Source organism: Panicum virgatum, chromosome 5K (assembly GCF_016808335.1).
Source record: "Panicum virgatum strain AP13 chromosome 5K, P.virgatum_v5, whole genome shotgun sequence".
NCBI classification, from domain to species: domain Eukaryota; kingdom Viridiplantae; phylum Streptophyta; class Magnoliopsida; order Poales; family Poaceae; genus Panicum; species Panicum virgatum.
The window spans coordinates 7,496,276-7,511,306 of record NC_053140.1 but is presented as its reverse complement, the minus strand read 5'-3'; the positions used below and the strand labels follow the sequence as shown (position 1 = coordinate 7,511,306).

Sequence of the window (15,031 nt, the reverse complement as noted above, 5' to 3'; positions counted from 1 at the left end):
CGCAGTGTGTAGAGCAGCGCGTCCATTTTTTTGATTAATCATGGCATATGCAAGCTTCGCAATTTATATGGTGGCTTGATCCTTTTTTATCTCTGTTCAAATGCATGGCAGCGCCTGCCAGCCGCCCTGACTAGCCTGAACCTAACGCCGCTGTTGCGGTCGCTCTCGCTGCCGCGATGGAACTCGGAGCAGTAGGAAGCCCGCGCTGGCGGGCGGCGGCGGCGGCGGCGGCGACAAGTTCGGAGGCTTCGGCCCCACGGACCAGAGCGCGTGAGCTGCCGCCATGGCTGTTCTCGATGGAAGCAGCAGCGACCAAGTTCATACTAGGCTGACGAGCCCACGGGCGTGGTGGTCCACCGCGCTCCAGAGACCAGAGGTGCGGCGGAGCTGGGCCTCCGGCCTCCGCCATGGCGCTGGCGGCATACAGGCATACAGCTCCCGCGCGGCCGACGCACCTGCCTGACAACGACGACCGAGTCCTCCCCTCCACCGCTCGATCTGGAACGCACATGCGCGATCCAACGGCCAAAAATGAATCAGGGGTGGACGGTATTTCAAACACCGTCCACCCCCGGTCGGGATTTCGAGCACCGTCCTCTCCCGGACACCGCTGAGCCTCGCCGGAGAGCCGCGGCGGCTCCGGGAGTTGGTTGCCTTCCTCTCCTCCCTCTTGGAACAGGTCAGCATCCGTGGCATCCCCCGCTTTCTCCTTCATCGTACCGACCGTGACCAGGGATGAGGAAGAGCTGAGCGCCAGCGCGCCAACGCCGAAACGGAAGAGCTCCATCTCCGCCGTGTGATGTGTTGCTCGCCGGAGCGCCGCCTCGTTCAGACCCTTCTTAGTTGACATGCCGCGGCGAGCCGCGCGCACGTGCCGGCACCACTGTTCGCCTAAACGGTCGTTTAGTCCGTTTACACACCGTTTAAACGCTAAATAGTGGCACACCGTTTCCGTTTAATCCGTTATTTTAACCGTTTAAATGGCCGTTTTGCCCGTTTAAACACCCGTTTTGTCCGAATAATAAGCTAAACAGAAGATGACTGACTGTTTACCATTTAGCGTTTATGATAACACTGGCCGGCACGCCACATGGGCTCCGATGGGCACGGCAGGCGGCGCCCCGTCGTCCCATGAACGCACGCCGCCTCGATCTCTGCGCCTAGGCTCGCCGGAGCACGGCCGCGTTTCAGACCGTCTGAACGTTGCGTCACTCTCCTTCCACCAACGACACATTGCGCAAGGAAGAAGCGATCACACCACGTCGGCTCCGATCCCTTGCCGCCGCACTCGACTGACATCGTCTCCGGGGCGAGCAACCCGGCGACGGTGAGTTCGTCTGCATGACTGCAACGAACGGCCCGAACCGCAAGGTGTCTGAAGACCCCTGACGAACTCGGCGACGAGGTCCGGCTCGGCGCGTGGCGGCTGCTGCTGCATCATCTGCCGGACTCCAGCTGATCCACGTCAACGAAGAAGTCATCCGGTGGTGTAAGCATACCGCTGAAGCTTTCACATTAATCCTTCCGAGACACGTTAAAAAAAAGATAATTTCTAAAAATTCCCACGAAATTCAGAAAACATCGTTTCATCAATTGGATAGATTCTGATTGATGATGATAATCGCCATTGGATCTATGAAATTTCTTCTAAAAAGTTATCCAACTCTACCATTATTAAATAGTCTAAAGTAACATATAAAAACATATCTGATCCCAGCCATTACAAAAAAGTAACCCATAATCTTTATCTTATCTAAATTATCCACCTATGCTATTACAAAATAATCTAAAATAACATCAAATTTCTATAAGATAGCCCACATCCAATATTCATAAATATAATGTAAAGTAGCCTTATATCAGCATCTAAATTACTACCTACCACCAGGGGCGGAGCTACAGTGATGCCTGGGTATTCCCAGGAATACCCAACTTTTTTTGAGAAAAAAATCAAGTATAATTCAAGTTTATACACATATACATATAAAGCTGGGTCTGTTTTTTGTGTTAAATATAGCCCAGCGATCCACAGCCATCCAATTGGAACAACTGGCCCATACACAGCCGCACACCCCACCGGGGGCGTCTATTCATCGCACGTGCGACTAGAAGCTATACTATCGCACACATCGATTAGAGATATAAAAAATAGAAATTGTTCCGGAATAAAATAAAATGTTTCAAGAAAGATAAGTTCCGGAACAAATAAAAATGTTTCAAGAAATATCTAGAGATAGAAATTGTTTCGGAATAATTAAAAATATTTTAGAAAAAATATTATCTAAATATAATCATGTACGATGATAATATGATTTCTAGTCGCACATGCGATGAATAGACTTCATGCACCCCACCGGCCCGACAGCCCCCACGCCTCTCTCTCTCCCCCCTTTCTCCCTGCCCCTGCGAGGCGACACTGCCGCACTGCTGCTGCTCGATCGTTCCCCAATCCCCCAAATCCCTAAATCCTGAGGGCTCGTGGGGAGGCTGGGAGGCCGGCCGATGGCGGCTGGCCGTGGCCAGGAGGGCCAGACTTCGCTTGTTTGCTTGGCTATGTGACACAACACTAGCCCGAGGATCCAAATACAGCTTCATTTTGCTCAGACGCCATTTACTGCCAATCATATCATGCTCACCCAGTCACCCTGAAACAATTTCAATCAAGCTGAGTTTATCACACATAATTAGAATTTAGAAGTTTCCGTTACATAATTATATGCATGTAGTTCTAGTATTATAATCTGAAGTCCTTAACTACTTTAATTTACATGTAAAACGAACTTTAGAGGGAAGGCTGTACGAACTGAAACTGCCTGTATAGGCCTGCTAATGGGTTGGGTTGAAATGGGTTTTATGGGGTGGATTTTGAAATGGAGTGTGTTTGAATGAGTTAAAATGGGTTGTATTAGTTAATGGGGTGGGTCGGGGCGGTTTCTATATAAATGCGGGTTGAGGCGGGTTGGGGTGGGTTGAAATGGATACTTTTTATAAAATAGTATAACTATATATAAATGTGGGTCCCACGTGAGAGCTGGACTCTGAAATTAAAACCACGTGTTTATATCAGAAAATTTTATCGAAATTGACTGAATTTTGTTGGAGATGACTCAGTACGACTGGCAGCTATTTTGTGCAAAAAAGTGTGGCTAGAACTACCTGTGGGCCCCACATAAAGAGCCGGACCCTAGAATTAAAACCTCGCGTTCACACTATAAAATTTTATCGAAATTGACTGAAATTTGTTGGAGATGACTCAGTACGACTAGCAGCTACTCTGTGCAAAGCAGCGTGGCTAGAACTACACGTGGGCTCCACATCAAGAGCCGGACCCTAAAATTAAAATCTCACGTTCACACTATAAAATTTTATCGAAATTGACTGAAATTTTTAGAGATGAGTCAATATGACTGACAGATACTCTGTGCAAAGTAGTGTGGCTAGACATATATGTGGTCCCCATATTAAGTGTAGAACCACTAAATTACTCTACATAGTAGAACCCATGGGTTTTTATGGGTTACCCGCTTATAATGGGGCGGGTTGGTTAGAGTTGAGAAATTAACTAATTGGGCTGGGTGGGGTTGGATATCTAAATATGTTAATTTTGGGTGGAGTTGGGTATGGTGCGGGTTCCAACCCATTAGGAGGGCTATGCCTGTAGGATTGCATCAAACAACGGCGTCCATGTCGGCGACCTTGCAGGCAGCATGCCGGAGACCGGGATCTTCCTCGTCAACGGCGCCGTTCTTGCACTGCTTGCTCCTGATGTGCATGCACATGCATGCTGTGTGCATGCGAGGAGACTGGATCTCGAGCGAGTCAAAGGGCATCTTTGGAAGCGCTGCGACTGTACAGGCAGGCAGCATCGATCCGGTATTTTTATTAGCTAACGCGGACTAACCGTATATGCGTAGGTCATGTGATGAGCACAAGATCTATCTGGAGGCGTAGCTGTGCTTACCTAACAATTTAATGTTAAATAGTACGATTACGGCCTGCATGCATCTGATGATCAGCTGGCTAGGAGAGTCTTTTCAGTCACTAGTTTATTCCAGTGCATCTGAAGTTTTTATCTATGCTCCACACTATAGCAAAATTAATTAAATACGGCAGTAATTGAAGGATACAGTATGTTCTTGAACAACACATGCAAGGGGATCTGTGAATTGCCAGCCTTTTTCTAAAAGAGCTGATGTGCTTTGATTGCCCTTAGCCCCTAAAATGCAAAACTGACAAAAGCAATTTCTGATTGCAACATACACTACAAAACATACTTATGTAAGTATGGAAGTACTTGAAGATGCATGATTCACAATGTTTATCCAACGATTATTGTCGTACTATATATCTGCGCTAATTATAGATTCTATATTAATAGCAAGTAGGGAATGTTTTCCTAAAATAATATTCGGAAGGTGTGTAACTGTGGTATCCATAAAAGGTCACCTCTCTTTTGTTTTACCATGCACCTAAGTATCCAACAACATGCTTTGGCTTTGCTTAGCAAATCTTTCAATCACTAGGTGGTGCATCCTCCATATGTACAGGCGTACAGCTTGTCTACATATATTCATGCTGATTTTCAACATGCATGTAATATATACCCAAAGCTCTGATAATTTTTTTTGCAGGAACACGCAAAACGTAATCACAAAAAGAAGAAAAAGAAGAAAAGGAACATGCATAGCAACGAATAAATCGTCGAACTATCCAAAATCTCACCAAGCGCAGCCTGCAAGACCAATCAACTGCGTACCTTCTTCTGATGGCAAGCGCGCGGAAAGATTCAGAGTCGAGAAGGATGTAGCTCATGATCATCATCCGGTAAGGATGATGAAGCCAATCAAGCAATCAGTAGCGAATGAGTACCAAGATGGAGTAATGGCTAGAGGAAGCCTCCAAAAGGATCGCATGATCCGTCAAAGCCGTGCTTGTAGACGACGCGCGCCATGGAAGAATGGAAGGAATGATGGATCAATGCGATCCCTTTGGATGCTTCCCCCAGGCATTGTTGCCTCTCTCTCTCTCTCTCTCTCTCTCTCTCTCTCTCTCTCCTCTCTCTCTCTCTCCTCTCTCTCTCATCTCTCTCTCTCCTCTCTCTCTCTCTCCTCTCTCTCTCTCTCTCTCTCTCTCTCTCCTCTCTCTCTCTCTCTCTCCTCTCTCTCTCTCTCTCTCTCTCTCTCTCTCTCTCTCTCTCTCTCCACTTAAAAGAAGCATGAGAGTGGTGTTGTGCAAGAAAGCTCCAGTGAGGTCCTTATATATAGCTACGCAACCATCCTTTGCCCATCATTGTTGCTTTTCTTTCCTCCCAAAACAGACGTATAGTTTTATCTTTTTTTTTCAATCTCACCCATTCTTCAATTAATTTTTCAACGTATGGTGTACAGAATTCCGAACTATATTGGCACCTACAGCTACACGTAATTACTGTCCTCTTAAAACTTATAACCTTGATCCCAACTTTGGCCACATTATAAATCGCATATAGTGATATTCCCTACGTTTCAAATTATAACCCATTTAACTTTTTTAACCATAAGTTTGATCACTCGTCTTATTCATATTACTTCTTTTGTTTGTGGCCATAGTCATCGAAGCTTTCGGGACGGTGGATTGAGGAACGAGGAATGGGGAACAACATTTTGGATGCATTTTACACTGCGGGAACGAAAATGATCCTGCATTCCCGCCTCTGAATGGCATTCCCGGAACATGGGACGCGGGGGTGTTCCCGTTCCCTGGTGACTATGGTTGTGATCTGACTTGCTTTATTAATAAAATTTTTTAAGAATGACTTAAATTTGACTACATTTGCACAAATTTTTGAACAAGATGAGTGTCAAACTTGAGGTAAAAAAAATTCAAACGAATTATAGTTTGGAACGGAGGGAGTATATTATAAAAGTATCTAGAGAGTAGGGCAGCATGCAGTTCATTACTTAAATTATGGTGTTCAGCTTTGTGGGCATTCATTCAGAAATCTGCTCGCACCTACTAGCATTTTAGATCAAATTTGCGCACTTTCAGGAGCATACGCAATTGCTTGATAACATTGTTAATTAGCATACGCTAATGGTTCCTTTACACTTTAATCAATTATGGTTCCATCATTAGATGAAGCGTAAACTGTGGTTTCTTCTCCCCAGATGCCCTCACCTTTCCTCAATTTTAATGTACTAGCTTGCAAAATCGGCTTTACATGCAACACTCACATGATTGATTATGGACGCTAGGGGAGATGGATGACTGTATCAGCACCTGCAAGATCGTCTGGTGATTGGGACTCTGTTTTCTTAGGGTTAGATTAGAGATGCATGTGGGCCTGGGAACAACTAATTGCAGCCATTCAATCATTAAAACGCATCCATTACTGTGATTCCCCCTAACAGCTTTCTAGCAGCTATGCTTTCAGCAGTTGGAGGCTTAAGCATCTTTGCCTTTATCTTAATGACAAGTGCGTGCTTAGTAGTCTTTTGCATTGTAGCTAGGCTTGATAAAATAATCTAAAGTCCTAGATTTTGCAAGTAGCAGGACAAATGTCTTGCAGATCTGAGTACCAATCAAGCCATATATATCAACGCAGTACATTCTTCTTTTGCAATGTTACCGATGTTGATACAGTGTTGTAACATGCTTCAATATCTCTCTGTCCTGCTGCTACTTAGCTGGTTTTCATTGCTGCAGTGCTGTAACAAAGCATCCAGGCTGCACATAATCTAGCTGACATTGATCTGAAGTTACAGACCAACAACCACACATAAGGGCCCGTTTGGTTTTGTAGCGCGCTAGTGAATAGTGACACTTTGACCGTTAATTACGGTGTCAAATAAAGTCAGTTTACAAAACCAACTCTAGAACCCCCGCGCTAGTGACCCTGAAGAATCTAATGAGGCCGTTGACCGCGCGATTAGAGGATGGTTACTGTAGCATCACTGTAGCAAACCATCAATTAATTACCATCATTAGATTCGTCATGAAAAGTTACACATATCTCTAAAAAAGTTTTGCAAATAGACTTCATTTAGCACACCATGCATGCGAGATTCTTTTGTAGCGCTAGCTAGCGCTTTGAAAGCAAACAAGGCCAAGAACTACGAATTCGGCATTTTTGTTTTTGTGTACACACAACCTTTGAGTGGTATATTGGTACACACCACAATTCTCTAGTACAGGGAACTCCCCTACTAGTATTTGATTTAGGCATGAGAGCTGAAAGCGTTAGACCCCAGCTACAGCTTGGTGTAATAGGAAATTGTTCAGGAAGAGAGCATTATGTGAGGGTCACCAAATTTGGACCAACATACACAGTGGTAACCATGTAGCTAGACACTATAGTGGATTTTCTTCTTCTGTACTCTTCCTGTCTGTACACAACATCAAGATGTATGTAATGTAGCCTTGTCTCACTACGGAGAAAGCCTAGCAATCAAGTCCTTCTTAATACTGCTTTACTAAACTGTCTGAGGCAGATGGCAGTCATCATGCATGCATTATCAGGAAGCATACACATAACCTATTCCCAGGTGCAGCTTACTTATTGCTCTCTCCATTTACAGATGATAGTCTTATTTTAAAATCTGAAAAATTCAAAATTGATAGTCTTATTTGAGCTCAGCCACTCGTTGACTCTCAGGCCCAACACCCATTGACTGCTAGGAGTAATTTGTGTCTCGGGGAAACAACGCAATATTTTCGTGTGTCCGTGGATAAAAACCGTCTGCATGTAGGAAGGGGCATTAAAGACCGTTTGTTTTGAAGAGGCTTAAGTATTAAAGATCGCTTCTTTTCACTAGATAAATAATGACGGGATAAATAGGATTGATAAGAAACATTTTTTACCTTGGTCATTGTGTCCATCCCAAATAAGACTATCATCTGTGAATGGAGGGAGTATTAGGTTAATGGTTAATAAGCGGGTGGAAAAGTTCATCTCAATGCAAGAGGAAGAACTATATGCTTATTCAGAAGATATCATGTCATGATTGGACCGGTGTTTAGCTTTTTGATCTCCCAGCAGTGACACTGGGGCATAAGCTTTTATTTTGATCTCCCAGTGGCACTGCTGCAGATATGTTGCCGGAAGATGAAGATGAATCTGGGCAGTAACTAAAGGCGTTCGCGCCCACGATGCCGCGTGTGGCTTCCATGGCATCTAGCCCTGCTGATTTGCTCGCCTAGGGCTCTTTGCCGATCTGCCAGTGCCATGTGCATCCCTATGATTCCTCCTGAGAACGCCCAAACATTCTTTTTGCGCGCGCGATCAGCCAGTTGATCTCGCCCCCAGATGCAATCTTATCGTAGCTGCTAGCTCATCAGCACCTTCTAGGACGCTGCTCACATGTCCGCAATCCAAGCTCGTCTCCCTCCTGGTCCTCGCCGCTCCACCCAAACGAGGTGAATTTTCAATGCTGCCGCCGCCTGCTTCAGATCAGCTAGCAGCAGCGTGCGTGTATGCGAGCCATGCCACTGCCACTCACATGTAAAGATCGATCCATACCGCTCGCGTCACATGCCCGGTGTACACGCCCATGTTGCGGCTTCTTCTTCAGGCCTGAAGACCATTACGCTGTGTGAACTGTGATCGCCGTTGCGTGGACGGAAGATGGAAGGTATCGCCGTCGCCGTGCGCTGGATCGCACGCTCCTTCTCGACGAAAGAAAGCAACAATGATTGGAGAAATTCAGGTGAAATGTCATCAGATGGGGATCGGACGCGCTGGCCTGGTACTCAAAGTCTAAAGAACACTGTTCATTCTGAATCGAAGGTCCTTGCCTTTATTTATGAGCAACAGTGAAATGAATTGAGATGTTGACACTGATCCTTGATTATCCAGACCAGTAAATTAGGAACCATTAGCTGCTAAACTGAGGAAGCCACCTCTGCAGATGCCTCCAAGGAATCGTTGTGGGGATCCCGTTGGCCGTTTGGAAAAACAAAGATTTAGCTCACCTAAAAGGCCGGGTGGGCACGGCGCGCCGCGCGCCCGGTCTCAGAGATGATTGCCGGAACGCCACCGTCCTCACATGCACCAGCCGTCCCGTGCCGTCCGACGAGCTGCCTGCACTACGCTTGCCTCGCCTGCTGCTGGGCACATGCCATTGGAGGGACCGGAGCACCGCCGCCGAGCACAGGCGCGCATCGTGGCCAGCGCCGCCGCCCCTTTCTTCTTCCTCTTCTTCCTCAATGATTGAGGAGTGCACGCCACAGCAAGATCGGTTGATCGATCGCCGCCCAGATTTGGTTGGTTGGGTCAGAGAGAGATTGTGTTTCTTGCTTGCTTTCTTGGATCAGTCAAGCAAGCTGATGAGCTTTAAGCAACATCACCAGAGACGGTAGCTAGCGGTGGCCTGATCTGACGGGTTTAGACGGACAGAGCTAGCGGCGGCCCAATCATTTGCGACGATCGATGATGTGCCAATCATTAGTGGGTGGTGCTTCGTGCTCGTGTCATGTGCGTGGTGCCGCGCCACTGCGTGCCCCAAGTGGACAAATGGCCATGTAATGCAAGCACGAGGTAGCTTCTGTATTCTCATCCTTCCTGACAAATTCTTTGTACCAGTAGTGAAACTGTCGGAAAACGGTAAGGAATTTTGGAGGTAAATTCTTTGTTTAAATATTATTATCAGGCCTTGATCGGATTATCTTGGGCCACCAATCAATAATACTCTTTTTTTTTGGAGATAGCAAGTACGTTGCCCGGCCCATATGCCTTTTTTTTAGGGAGCACGGCCCATATGCCTGCCCCTTCTCGAAAATAAACCGGGCTGTTATTGGGCCAGCCTGACGAAATGAATCCAATAAGATGTTCAGGCCCACCGACAGATTCCCTGACAAATGAAAATGTGCATGTTTTGATTTCGACGATTGAGTTTTGTGGTAGGAAAATTGGTTTCTTTTCCTTCTCTTCGTTTCCGAAAGAAAAATATGTTTTCTTAGCTACAGAAGTTGATAGTCATGCAGAAATTAGAATTGTAAGGCGCATCGAGCATCCTGTTATATGATATTATGATGTTTCGTGCAATGAAATTATTCCAAGTGAAATAAATTTAGAAAAAGGGTCAAGGAATAACAGTCAGTCATATGTGTTAGGCCAATCTCAATGTAAAGTTTCATAGCACAGTACTAAGAATTATGTAACTATGCCAGCTTCTCTCCACGCATGCATATCAGTAAATTTGATGATGCATCATAGAATCTCATATCATTAAATTCTACATGAAACCTCATAAAATAAATCTCTTTGAGACTGATCTTATCGCTACTTCAGAGATTAGGTGATTTCTTGGCCAATGATGTCACGATAACACACGTTTTAGTCCGACAGGAGGTGGTGTGCGGCGAGGTGAATGAGAGCGGTGCGTGCGCCCCAACTTGCGCGAAGGGGAATCCTGGTGGCCCATGCCTTCCTCTTGAACTCATGTTTCATGATGTCTTCCAAGCCTATTTGTCTATAGTTCAAATGCCATTCATTTTCCTCTTGCTTCGTAACCTTTTGCATTACCATGCCCCTGCATGATGCTGGCACCATTCTACACATCTTGCTAGTTGCGGACTTGCAGCCACGAGTCCGAGAGAATTTATAGAGAGCTCTTACCACGGATGCCTTCAGAATAAGGTTGTCCCTTTGGCATTCTTGAGATAGTGCTTTCAATTCTCCCTCTGCTACTCACATGGCTTATGTACCTGGTTGTTGGGATGTAATTTTTTCTTCTTTTTGTCGTAACTAGTGGTTATGCACGTGCCCAGGCACGTGTTTGAAACTAATTTCTATATCAACTCTACAAGAACGTAATGTACACCATAGTGTGAGAGTTCAACCACATGGACAAATCAAGAATATATATATCACGTGTTGGTTGGTGAGCTGGGTTAATCTGCAGGACCAACTCTCAGAAAGCCACTGTTTACAGCCAAACCCCGAGTATACTGTCTACGATTGTCAGAAACCCACTTTCCATTCCTTTAGTTACATTCTATAGGATTATGATAGATGAAGCAAACATCAGATTCCTGTAGTTACATGCCAACTAATATACATGTAGAGTGAACAGTAGATAAGATGAGGAATATCCTAGATGAAATAAATTCATTGTTTATCTAGCAGTGCCACAGGTTAAGTAAATACCTTTCTTCTCAGGAGGCGGCAATTCCTTTTCATCTGCAACGTCAACAGAATAGCCTACCATAGTCAATGGTGGTGGTGCACCAGTAACTTGCTTTTCTACTTTAACTACTGATTGAGGTAATGGGTCCGCATTTGGAAAGTCTTCTTCTGAAGATGTATGCTGATCTACAAACTTTGAGTTAGCTGCAGAAATTTAAAAGAAAATGAGAATAGAAATTGATTTGATACAAATTTAAGAGAATGTTACTGTGTGCTTAAGATGACCTGGATTGGTCAAACCAATGGATCTGGTTGAAGGATTCCAGAATCATAGTATGTGCCTTTCTCCCATTTCCAAAGAAGAAACAAAATAACAAATGCAAGAATGACAAGCTTAAGCTGCTTGAACCGCAAACCATTAATACTTCCAAGCCTCATCCCTTTATTGATGTTCTGTAACATAAATAGTCTTCTCTTCAAGGTTGATGTGTGTAACCATCCATAAAAAGTAAGAAAAATGTTGGAAGTGAACCTGTTTCAGAAAAGGTAATGTTATAGGCATATTCCACAATATATTAACATGCAACATTTTCCAAAAAGAAGTGTAAAGGCGCCAGTTATGCAAGAAAAAAAATCAATGACGGGCATCTCCGTTTGGCAATTTACTGAATTTTTGGCTGCCAACAATAATCAGGATAAAGCCTGCCTTGCACCTGCTAAATGACGGATAAAAATCATGTTGCACCACAAACTTTATGGGGGAAAAAGCCATTTTGTGAGACCTTTATCAATTAGTGACCCTTCCCACCATATGCTCACTCACATATCTAGGTGAGGATATGCAAAATTTAAATCAAATGTTTTCAGCCTTGTAATGTAATGAGATGAATATTGATAAACATCTATTGCTTGGGCAAAATGAGAAACAACCATCATGATGATATTTTCAACAAATACATTGAGATATGCAGACAAAATTTAGCAATGCAAGGGTATGAACCTATGTCCGTAGCAAAAAAATATAACATATGTTATTTACAACTATCAGTTAGCTAGGCACAGCAGACACCAAGATAGCATCAACAACCAAAAGGAGCTCTAGCACCTTTCCGTCGACCAAAACGGGCTCTAGCTAGGCACGGCAGGCATTCATCAAGCAGTTCTCCTATTCTGCCAATCTTGACTATTGAATACCAATGTGACAAGAAATGAAAAAACTTTGAGTCTGTCCAAATATAAGTATTGCTCACAGTTTTTATGGAACAGATGTCCTGCTTGCAGAGAATGTGTGCGCCTTCGAGTCATGGAACGATTTATAAGCTGTACCAAAATCCACTCTGAAAATCTTTAAAACCTGCAACAGTACAGAAGAATTTTGCTCATTAGGAATACATAATATATGCACTGATTTAAAACAGGATCAGAAACAAAGAGTTTGGGAAAAGTACCTAATATAATCACTGATAATATGTACATTTCAGGCCAATATAGCCTGAATATAAACAGCTTGAAGGTGCCAAACTTTTCAATTCTGTAGCTTCAGGTGTGCAGAACAAAATCCACACTCATAGCTCCATCAGATTAACATGGTAACAAACAGCTGTCATGAGAACAAGCAAAATATTGAGATTACCGAGCACCTGAACCAGGAAATAAAGCATAATAAATCAGGAAGAAAAAATGTGAGTACAGACTTCTCATTAAGAGGAGAAGACATGTCTGGTTCTTATGGCCAGCGATCAACTTTGTCCAACAAAATCCAATTTTAGCCATTCAGTTATCATGTTAGTTCTCTAATAGAACCATTGATGTAAAAAGTTCAGATGAATCTCTATAGCAAAATAAAAGTGATGTAGCAGACTACATCTTGCATACAGATAATGAGCAGTTGCACATCGCCTGACGAAAAGACTCGCACTAAATACATATCAACAAACCCAGAATGAAATTAGATGGAGATATTGCTGGTTACCTTTGAACGCTCCTCCCGAAATCTAGAACCTCCTGCACGCACACAAAATATCAAGGAGAGGAATACAAACCTGTTCAGATATCTAATTTTTTGCATCCTCTAGTGAAATTTCCTTTGTCTTATCCTCTATTACTAACCATAAGACCTTCAACGTTGCAAGTACTTCTGAGTTTTCCTTTCCAACCTGCTCAAACAATGAGTAGTAAATTGCAGATCGTGACCATTGTCCAGTGCCACAAATTTATTTCACTTATGCTTGACAACATGTCACAAAAGGTAAAGAAATAGCATTTTATTAAGTCAATTAAGTTGCGGAGAAATACTTACTCTCCAAGATTACCGCTGAATACAGCTGATTCCCTCAACTTCATTTCATCTTCAATCAACTCATCCGCTTTATGCTTTTCTCTGTAAAGCTTGTAAAAATCTTGCAGTTTAGCAATATCCTAACTTCGGTCTATAGCACCACCTTCCCTCTTCGCTAATTTTAGCTAAAAGAGTAAACCAAAAGGAACTATTAAAATAAGATACTTAAAGTTATAACTTATAAAAGATATATTTTAGAACATTTTTGTCATTTTACGGACCAAGGCACATTGAAATAGCAGTAACCACAGTGAAATATGAACAATCTACTAATTGCACAATACTCCCTAAGTTCGTAAGTGTCGTTCACTCTAGAAAACTGCAGCCAAACATTTCTAATTGTGAGCATTAACATCAGTAAAAGAATCTAGAAGGGTCTTACAAGAATAATATTTGTTTCATCAACCAAATAAAAACAAAGCCACGGACTCATGATACCACAATTCCATAGCATTTATAAACATTTAACAAAAGATGATTGAAATCAAAAGTGAAAGTATTGGTATGAAATCACACTATATGTCAAGCTGAAATGGACATACCCTGATTACCGACATTGAAGTTCGAACCAGTTTTGAACTGCAATACTCCTTGCCCTTCACTATTTGGATCTAAATTCTGGGCCAGTGAGTAAGCATGCTCACAAACAGCACAAGGTAAAAACATTAGATGGTACCAGATCAACCAAACCGCATATAAATATTAAAGAAATCTTGGGAGTATAGGGGTGGTCTCTCTTAGGATGAGCAAAAATTTGGAATCGTTGAGATCAGTTACACCTTCAATCGATGCAGACCAGAACAAGCAAGAAAGGAGAGGAATAGACAGTAGGAGAGGAATGGGAGGAGCGACGAGCCGACGACACGCACCTGGCGAAGAACCGGAGGCCCGTCCACCCGCGCCTCGCGGAGGCGGAGCAGCGCGCCGGCGGCACCGAGCCGCCGCCCGCTGTGTAGCCCCTGTGCGGCGCGCGGACCCGCCATGGAGCGCCTGCGGGACGGAGCGGCGCCGCGCGTTGGGGTCGAGGGCCCCGAGCCGGCACCCTAAGGGTCGTGCGTCATGGCGGGGCGGCGTCCCGAGGGCCGCGCGTTGGGGTCGAGGGCCCCGAGCCGGCGCCCCAAGGGTCGCGAGTTGGGGCGGAGGGCGTCGGGGGGAGGCGGCGTCGCGAGGGAGGAGGCAGCGTCGGCACGACGCCGGGGACGGAGAGACAGTGCGGCCCGGGGCAGGGAGCGGGGCGGTGCCGGACTGCCGGGTCGAGAGCGGAATGGACACGGTGGGTGGATTGATTGATGTTCAGCTTTCCAAAAATGAATCGCCGAAAGCCTGGTTTCACGGAGAGAAGATAGGCGGGGTCGGGTGGGCATGGCGGGGATTTTTTTATTTTAATTATTTTTAATCTAATATTTTAATAATAGTCCGTCCATATAAATTTCCAAAAACTAGTTTTTTTGGTCGCGCCAAGCCTCGTGGCGCGACTCCCTGAAGGGTCACGCCATATGCTTCGGCGTGGGCCTAAGAGACAAACATTTTCTTTGATGATGTTTTGAGGTTTGGTCAAGCTCTAAGATTTTCCATGTGAGCCTCAGAGA

At 44.4% G+C, this 15,031-nt stretch overlaps 1 long non-coding RNA gene across 6 annotated transcripts; it reads right to left on the bottom strand.

Moving 5' to 3' along the window:
• Positions 1 to 10,822: 10,822 nt before the first annotated feature.
• Positions 10,823 to 14,768, bottom strand: LOC120706026. Of its 6 annotated transcripts, none has more exons than XR_005688158.1 (8): positions 13,985 to 14,305; positions 13,404 to 13,567; positions 13,077 to 13,260; positions 12,553 to 12,704; positions 12,355 to 12,458; positions 11,390 to 11,636; positions 11,126 to 11,308; positions 10,823 to 10,973 (listed from the first exon to the last, which is right to left on the bottom strand). It is a non-coding gene; the product is annotated as an uncharacterized LOC120706026 (long non-coding RNA). The 6 variants fall into 6 exon arrangements; XR_005688157.1 differs by having other exon boundaries at positions 10,967 to 11,308; positions 13,077 to 13,108; positions 13,214 to 13,260; positions 13,985 to 14,747; XR_005688159.1 differs by adding an exon at positions 14,312 to 14,713 and having other exon boundaries at positions 10,967 to 11,308; positions 13,985 to 14,221.
• Positions 14,769 to 15,031: the final 263 nt, after the last annotated feature.